This window comes from Vespula vulgaris, chromosome 17 (genome assembly GCF_905475345.1).
Source record: "Vespula vulgaris chromosome 17, iyVesVulg1.1, whole genome shotgun sequence".
NCBI lineage: Eukaryota > Metazoa > Arthropoda > Insecta > Hymenoptera > Vespidae > Vespula > Vespula vulgaris.
In genome coordinates, this window is record NC_066602.1 from 4,825,135 (window position 1) to 4,833,289 (window position 8,155).

The 8,155-nt window shown below is 27.4% G+C and overlaps 1 long non-coding RNA gene across 5 annotated transcripts; it reads left to right on the plus strand.

The window, feature by feature from the left end:
- Positions 1-250: 250 nt before the first annotated feature.
- LOC127069864 (uncharacterized) lies at positions 251-5,764 on the plus strand. 5 transcript variants are annotated; one of them, XR_007783764.1, is made up of 6 exons: positions 251-741; positions 910-1,034; positions 1,776-2,867; positions 3,803-3,852; positions 3,966-4,136; positions 5,680-5,764. It is a non-coding gene; the product is annotated as an uncharacterized LOC127069864 (long non-coding RNA). The 5 variants fall into 5 exon arrangements; XR_007783763.1 differs by lacking the exon at positions 5,680-5,764 and having other exon boundaries at positions 3,966-4,163; XR_007783765.1 differs by lacking the exons at positions 3,803-3,852; positions 5,680-5,764 and having other exon boundaries at positions 3,966-4,163.
- Positions 5,765-8,155: the final 2,391 nt, after the last annotated feature.

Here is an 8,155-nt window from a genome sequence, read left to right on the forward strand (position 1 = left end):
ATTAAAGAACATTGATTGGGTAATAATCAGTACCTTGGGAGCATATTGCTTGGACAGTTCTCAACTTACTCATCGGAGCTCGTTGATTGGATTGCACGTTAATAGAATCATGCTGATTGGTCGTACGTTAACGCGTTGATTGGCTATCAGTATTTGATTGGTGCGAATTTTGATCTAGCGATTGGATTATAATTTCGACATCTATATTAATTACGGGAGTATTATTTCCGGGATTAGTAATTAAGTATGTATCTTGATCGAAGGAATTTATTTCAAAATAAAAAGATTTAACTTCATTTTAAATGTAGATATTTCAAAAGTAGGGTTTTTGATATTGTGATATAAGAATGCGTCGGAATGTTTTTTTCTTTCTTCTTTATTTATTTATTTATTTTTTTTTTTTTTTCAACAACTTGTTTCTATTTCCTTTTTTAGAGATGTCTGTAGGTTCTTTCTAGTATTTTGTCGGCCTTATCAATGATTCTGAATGGGAAAATATAGAGCTATGGAACATCAATTGCATCAAATGCTAATAATCTTAAATGATTTGTTAAGCAGTTTTCCAGTTGAGGAATAATTACGTAAATTTAGTAATAATAATGAAGTACATAGTATATATTTTATTATATTTTTATGCAAGCAATATTAAAGGAGATATTAAAAGAAAAATGAAGTGGGTATTTAAAACAAAACGTGGCTATGCGCTTGCCTTGAGTGAAATAAGATTATCCCTTTGTTATGGTACGATTGTCATTTCTTTTCCTAAGAAGAGTCCAGAAAATTTTTGGATTCGGGTTATTAATTATATTTTTTGATTTTATTCTGGTGATCTGGATATATTTCGTTTAATTTTTTTACGATGTTTCAATTAATAATTGTTCATTAATTTCTTCATGTATTGTATTTCAGATTTTCACATACAAATATTGGCGCGAAGTTTATCGAGGATTACGCTGTGCGTATACGTGACGATGATATATTTGTTCGATGGATACTAGCTTGATACGCCTTTGTATTGTTCTCGTTGATTTCAGGTAATTTGTAGATTTTTCCTAATATACACCCTTATATGTACCAATTCATAGCTAAATACGCGATTTTCATGAAGCCGAAAATTGAGATATTGTTGCCTTTAAAATAAATTCAGAAAAATAAAGTCTCGATAACTGCATACTTTGGCATATAACAAAATTACTATTTAGCTTTTATTAATTTGATTAAGTAAGAAATTTTGTATATTATCTATGATTAATATTTTGAAATAATATTCTTTATAATGGGTTATCTTCAGAGATGATTTCCAGGAATAGTAATATATTTAATTCTATAAATACAATTGTTTATATTAGTAGAATATTTATAATAGTCATTTTTGTGTTATTAGATTCAAATTATTTTATATCTAACGCCTGTTACCATAACGTAATGTTTAAAGAGATAGAATATTGGTTAAATATTACTTTTTTAAAAATAGTTTTTGCGTAACCCGGAGAGATTGAAGCTTTCCCTAGCGTTTTTGCACAATTCTTAGCATTTTTACGTAATCCTTATCGTTTCTGCATAATCCTTAACATTTTTGCAAAACTTAGATTCTTGGGCAGTCAGTGCAATATCTAACGCTTCAATGCAATCCGTTATTTCATTTTTTATTGCTTTTCATATATAGCCGAAGACAAATAAGTGGATCTATTAAAAAATTTCAAGTGAATTCTAGTATAAAAGCATACATTAAAGCATGAATGAATTTTTTATTATTTTATTTTGGTATGTTTTAGGAAATTTGTTTTCTGTTTGGACTCGGTATAAATGGCAATGGGAGATGATTTTTTTCTGGCAGTACAATCTTTGATTTCGACAATATTTGGTTGTTCCGTTGCATGTATAGGTCTTGTTAATTATTCCAATAAGAATGTAATTTTATTTTATAATAATCGATAATGATTGTAATTATTAATAAATCATAATTTTTAATTGTAATATATACATATTAAAGCAATCAGGACAATGTTATCGAGATGACACAAGATTTTTGATCGTTCCTCTTATCTCCAGGTTTAACGTATCAAATCTACACAGGACGATCTCAGTGACACAGTTGTAGGATTTCCATATTTATGTTGAGTGTATTTCTATTTCAAGGTAAACCGAAGATGAAGAAACACTTGAATGCCAGTACTTTCTCTCTTTATTCTACTGAGTTTTGTCACTTAAAGAACCAAAAGCAATGGAGAAAGATAAAGAAGATGAAGCTTGTGAGATCATTGATTTATGCAAACGATAAGATATGTAATTTGTCCTAGGTGGAACATATTTACGGAACGTTAATTATTTATGCTGATCAAAGTATTTATATACATTGAACATTTATTTTTTTAAACATACTCACTGATTAATAGAACTACTGACTAAATAAATAGAAATATCAAAAAAGTTACTTTTATTATATTTGACATTAATCTTATAAATATTATTTATATCTACATTTTTTTAGAAACAATTTAATTTATACACACACGTGCACACACACACATTTATATGATATATGTGTGTGGTATTTTATTGTTTACAATTCTAATCAAAAGAGAAATTTTATTAATTTTATATAGTTAATGAAGTAATACATGCAAGTTACACAGAAAATGACAGATATAAGCAAAATCAATATTTTTCATGAAAGAATGCATGCAAGAGTTTTGAACTGTGTACTGGGTCGTTTCGACAGATCTTACGTAAAAAGCAAAGTCAAGGAGGATGTCGAACTTCGAGAAAAACGAGAATCCTCATCGAGAATAAATCGACTTCACAAATTCAAATTGAATTGTGTTTGATATGCAATGTTAAATTTGAAACAATACCATCATATATAGGTAATTATATTAAATATTTAAGTGAAATTGAGTATTCTATATACATTCCTATTGAGGAATTTTAGATATATTTTTATCGAGTTTGAAGTCATAGCTCTTGCTTCGGTGTTATAAAAGATTTCATCACGTTTTGTATATCACCGATAGAGTAATATTCATTGCCCTACAGAGAAGAGAAATCAAGGTTATTATCGATTTAAAAAAATTCCAGTTCGATATAGTTCCTGAATATATATATATTATATAAAATTTTTATATTTGATAAGAATAATATAAATACAAATAATTATATTGTAAGAATGGAAGTATTTCAGTTATTATTATTCAAGTAAAAAGTTTTCTGTGTAACTTACAAATAAAAAGTTTCTTCTTATTAGTATTAATGAAATGCTAGAAAATGCTATGAATTAAATTTTATTGTGAAATAAACTAGAAAAATTATTGATATTTTTGAGCAAAAATTTCATATGCAATTCATTTATCCTTTTCTTAGCATGTTTTTTTAAGTGTTATTTTATTTATTCATATAAAGATTCTTTCTATTGAGGGTAGTCTAAATTTTATGATAGCCAAATTAAATATATAATAAACCCTGTATAATTAAATTGTCTTATATTATATTAATGTAAACAGTATATATCTTTATACTGTGCATATATGAAATATATTTATTTGTACATATATATATATATCAATTTTTGTGTATTATAAGAATATTATAAAAATATATTTCTTATTTTTATTGCATTTAATATTACTTTTATCTTCTAAACATTATTTATATCTACATATTCTTTTTTACAAACAATCTTGGTTAGTGTATGTGTATCTGTCGCAATTCAGACTAAACATTATTCATATTTTGAGCTATGACGAATAATAGTAGTTCTAATGGAACTTGTATAGAAGGTTTTGTGTCTTATTTCGTATATTAGAATCAGTGCATCACGGAAGATAATCAAGAATGTAATATGGAACAATACTGGTAAAATGTTTATATTTTATTAATTATATAATTTCTTTGTATTATGTTTTTTTCTATGTAATATGTTTTTTGTATTATTATTAATAATAAAATTTTTTTTCATCCTTATTTAGATCATCATTACTCTCTCAAGTGAGTCTATTACAATTTCAACCAATTTCATTTTCATCCTTCTTTGATGTCTATCTATCACATTTGAGATCTGCTACGAACTGATTAACTTTCTTTATCATTGACCTACAATGTAGAAGAGTGTTAAGAGCTACTGTAGAATATCTTAAGTGGTGAGTAAACAAATTTAAGTCCTTTCAGATTTGTCCTTTTTTTCCTCATGGCGATGAAAGGTCCGAATCAGTACAAGTTACTGATTGTAATTTTTTCCCATAAATTATTGATGGATCATGAGCAATTCGTCGTCTTGATTTATTCATATATGGTTTTATTTTGTATTACAATTTTCATTTTGTATGTTTTTTTATTATCTGTCTATTGTGTATGCTTAATTAGCATAGGATAGACTCTTTATTTTATCGGTTTGAGTCATTTAATTAACAGTGCAATTAAAGTTTCTTCTGTATGTGTTTGTTTATGATATTAATGGTGAAATTGAACATTCATTTAACCAATTTCTTCGAAAAGAAGCATATAATGTGATTTATATTACATATATTGTTTCGTATTTGGTCTATTTAATCTGGATCTACTTTGGTATATCTATATCGATTTACTGTGAAGTGAACAAGAAGGTAAACGTAACGAATAGATTCTGAGAATTAAAGGATAATCTTGTTCTTTTATTAGAAGTGTCTCTTATTAGAATTATTCAAGATTTTTTGTTTGATTTTTTGATTTAAAAAAAATTAAATATTCGATCAATATTATTGACAAAGAAAAAGAGAAAACATTTATTTTTAAAGGGAAGAATTCAAATCAGAGTAATTTCTAAAAGATAAAGAGATTTGCAGAGCCATGGACTTTAAAGGAAGATAATTAATTTTAAGTTCAGTTTAATTACATCTTTTGAACAAATAATATATTAATTCCCGTCGCATTTTTGCATTTTCATATACGCGCCTGTTCATGTATTATTCGTATGGACGAGAAACGGTTGATACGGTTTAATTTTAAGTTCAATTTCATTTTAAGTTTTTCGTGATTGTCAGTGCATTAGTGATTGTACACGGAGTACATCTTACATTTTATTTTTGGGGATGTATTAGGTAGTGGATTGTAAAAATATTTATTTTTATGCGAGATTTTTCATCCCTTAGAAAATATTTCATTATTTTGAATATGAAATTAATTACATAATAATAAATGCGAAAATATTTGTTTATTAGTATACTTATGTATTATTATCGAGCGATGCACCGAATCAATCCATTCTCTTCTAAGCAGTAAGAAGTGATTGTGCCGCGGAGAACAATGCATGCTTGATGCACAATACTGTCCTTCGACAGTTCAACCGTTAATTTCAGATCCTTCGGTCAATATCATTTGCTTTTCATATTTAGTAAAAATTTGCTGCTATGCATCGTTTATATATTGTCGTATAAATACGCAGATACATATATGCACGCGCATCAAATATAGAGAATATGGATTCTGATATCTATCTCACTTTATTAGTTAATATAATAATAATTAGAAAATTGTGAGACATTTTTCTTAAATTTTACTTCTAAATATTTCAATCCATTTATACTGGATCAAGATGTCGATGAACGTATTATATTAATGACTTTTCTTTTTCTAATCTCAATACTTTTCATTTACCATCTTCTATAGCTGTCGTAAATTGCTTTATTAAGGTATGTTTTATTACAGTGCTTGATTGGAAGTCGTGCCAGCAATAAAAATATTCATTGACAAATAAAATTAAAACTATATTTATTATTATAACTATTACTATTATAATTATTATAATTATTATGGGATCATTGGACGTATAGACAGAATACGAAGCTTTGTAAAGTAATAAAAGAATATATATTTTAAACCTAGAGAGTGAAAATACAATGATGCAGTCTTCTAACTGTTAGATCGTGCGTCTTCTGTCGAAAGAAAAAAGAAACGACGTGTCTCGTCTTATAGCGTCATTATGTTCGTATTGATTCGGTTTCTTATCGTCGTTGATTAACATCTGTCGCATCCTTTCCTTGGTATAGGCTACGTTTTTGTCGGTAACTATTATAAATCAATAGTATTATAACTTGAATAGCACAAATTAATTGGCAAATTATTGATTGCTGTATATATGATATTTTTTATAAACCTATATGAAAGATATAAGAAAATCGAATCACTTACACTTATGGTTAACAAGGATTTCATTGATTAATATATTGCACTCCCGAACAAAAAGATAGTAGAACAATACATTTTACGAATTCTTATATTTAAACTCAATGTTTTATAAACATTTAATAATATACATATATATTTCACTTAAATACCATAATGTAGAAATAAAAAGTGAAAATGATAATAGTCTTTTCGGTTTCTTAATATAATTTTTATATTTAAGACCGGTGAAAAAATGGCACACGTCGCTAAACAAATAAAATTCTTATTAACAAAATGACATTTTTTATCAATTTAATAGTGTGTTGAACTTTCTTGATTTTTTATAAGTTTCATCATTCGTTTTGGTAATGATTTAAACAAATTTTGTATTTTTTTTGTAAAAGTCTGTCCCACTTTCTTCTAATGCATTCCTTTAATTCTTGAGTTATATTAAATTGATTATATAATTGATATAATCTTATATTAATTGATTATCGGTGTAAATTACTCGTGGGAGTTTTTCCCAATAATTTTCTACGATATTAATGATGTCAGGAGATCTCGCAGGTCAGATGAGAATAGATATAGATGTATTTTTCGACGAGAAAAATGCTTTTACAACTCCTATTTTATGAACAAACGCATTATTTTGTTGGAATATACAGTTTGATCTTGTATGCTTTTTAAGTTGCTCATCAATTACTTTTTTGTATATCACAGCATTTATTTGATGGTCAATAAATACTATATCTGTCCGCCCATTATATTCAACCAGCCTATACCATTACACTGTCTCCACTCATTTTCGACCCATTTTCGATAACTATTCTTTTTTAATATCATGGAAATAGTAATTAAAACCGTCGGGACCATCTACACCCTTGGATACATGTTTGCTATCATTAAGTTCTCATAGATACAATTAGAGATTCTCAAATTTAACGACTGGGATATAAATATTGTTTTGTAGGAATATATTTATTAGTGAAACGAGACTACTATTGTCAGTTGGATATTTATTAACAAAATATAATATTTATTATCTACTGAATCGATCAACTGTAGAATATGTTATTATTTAATAATGCGTCGACCCGCCCTTATCTTTTATTACATACCTCCAGCATCCGTTTTGGCAAGGAACGGTATAATTTTCGAATATAATTTTGTTATAAATTGTTCTATCCTTCTTAAAAGCATTTTTTTTAACTCAGAAATATTTTTTGTCTAAGTGTCTGTTTTCAATTGTCAAATTGTCTATTTTCCTTATAATTCACTTCAATAAGTTTACCTCAGTAGTTCTCAATTATATTCAAATTTGAGGAGCATGCTAGCCAATTTAAAACTGTGATATTTTCAGATGAAAAATATTGCTTTATAGTTTTGGCGCTGTGCACAGCAGCATTGTCATGCTGAAATATGAAATTTTCTGTAGAAATATTTATTGCATATTTCGTTTGATCTCGTATCAAATTATTTAAAAAATTTTTCAGATTAAAGTTTTTTCCTTGTCTCATGAGTGCGAAACACTTTGAAATAATTCAACTAATTTGACTTAAACTTTATTAAAATAACATTAATTAAACCAGAATATATCTAGTCACACGGAGAGTTCAATGAACACTGGTAATTTTTATGAAAAGTGAGCCATCTTTTCGCCCCTCCTATTTCGCGACATATTCTAAGAAAAACTTTGTTTACTATGTTTTTAAGATGTGTTGTTTACATAGAGTCTAAACATTTAAGAAATCGAGCATATAATTCAAACTGCGAAAATATTACTCTTGTGTTGTCCTGTTCGTGAGTATATATGGCACAACTCTTTTCTTTTTACTTTTTACTCTCAGATCGATTTACTCAAGACCGCTTTTAGTCCTTTTTTCTCTTTACTCGGTCTACCGAAAATTCTTCGTCTTGGTCTACTGAAGATTGCTTTCCGTTCTTTTTCTATTCTTTTCTTACGTCTTCCGCGTCGCGTTTCTTATTCCCTTTTATAATCGTGCACACGCATTCGGAT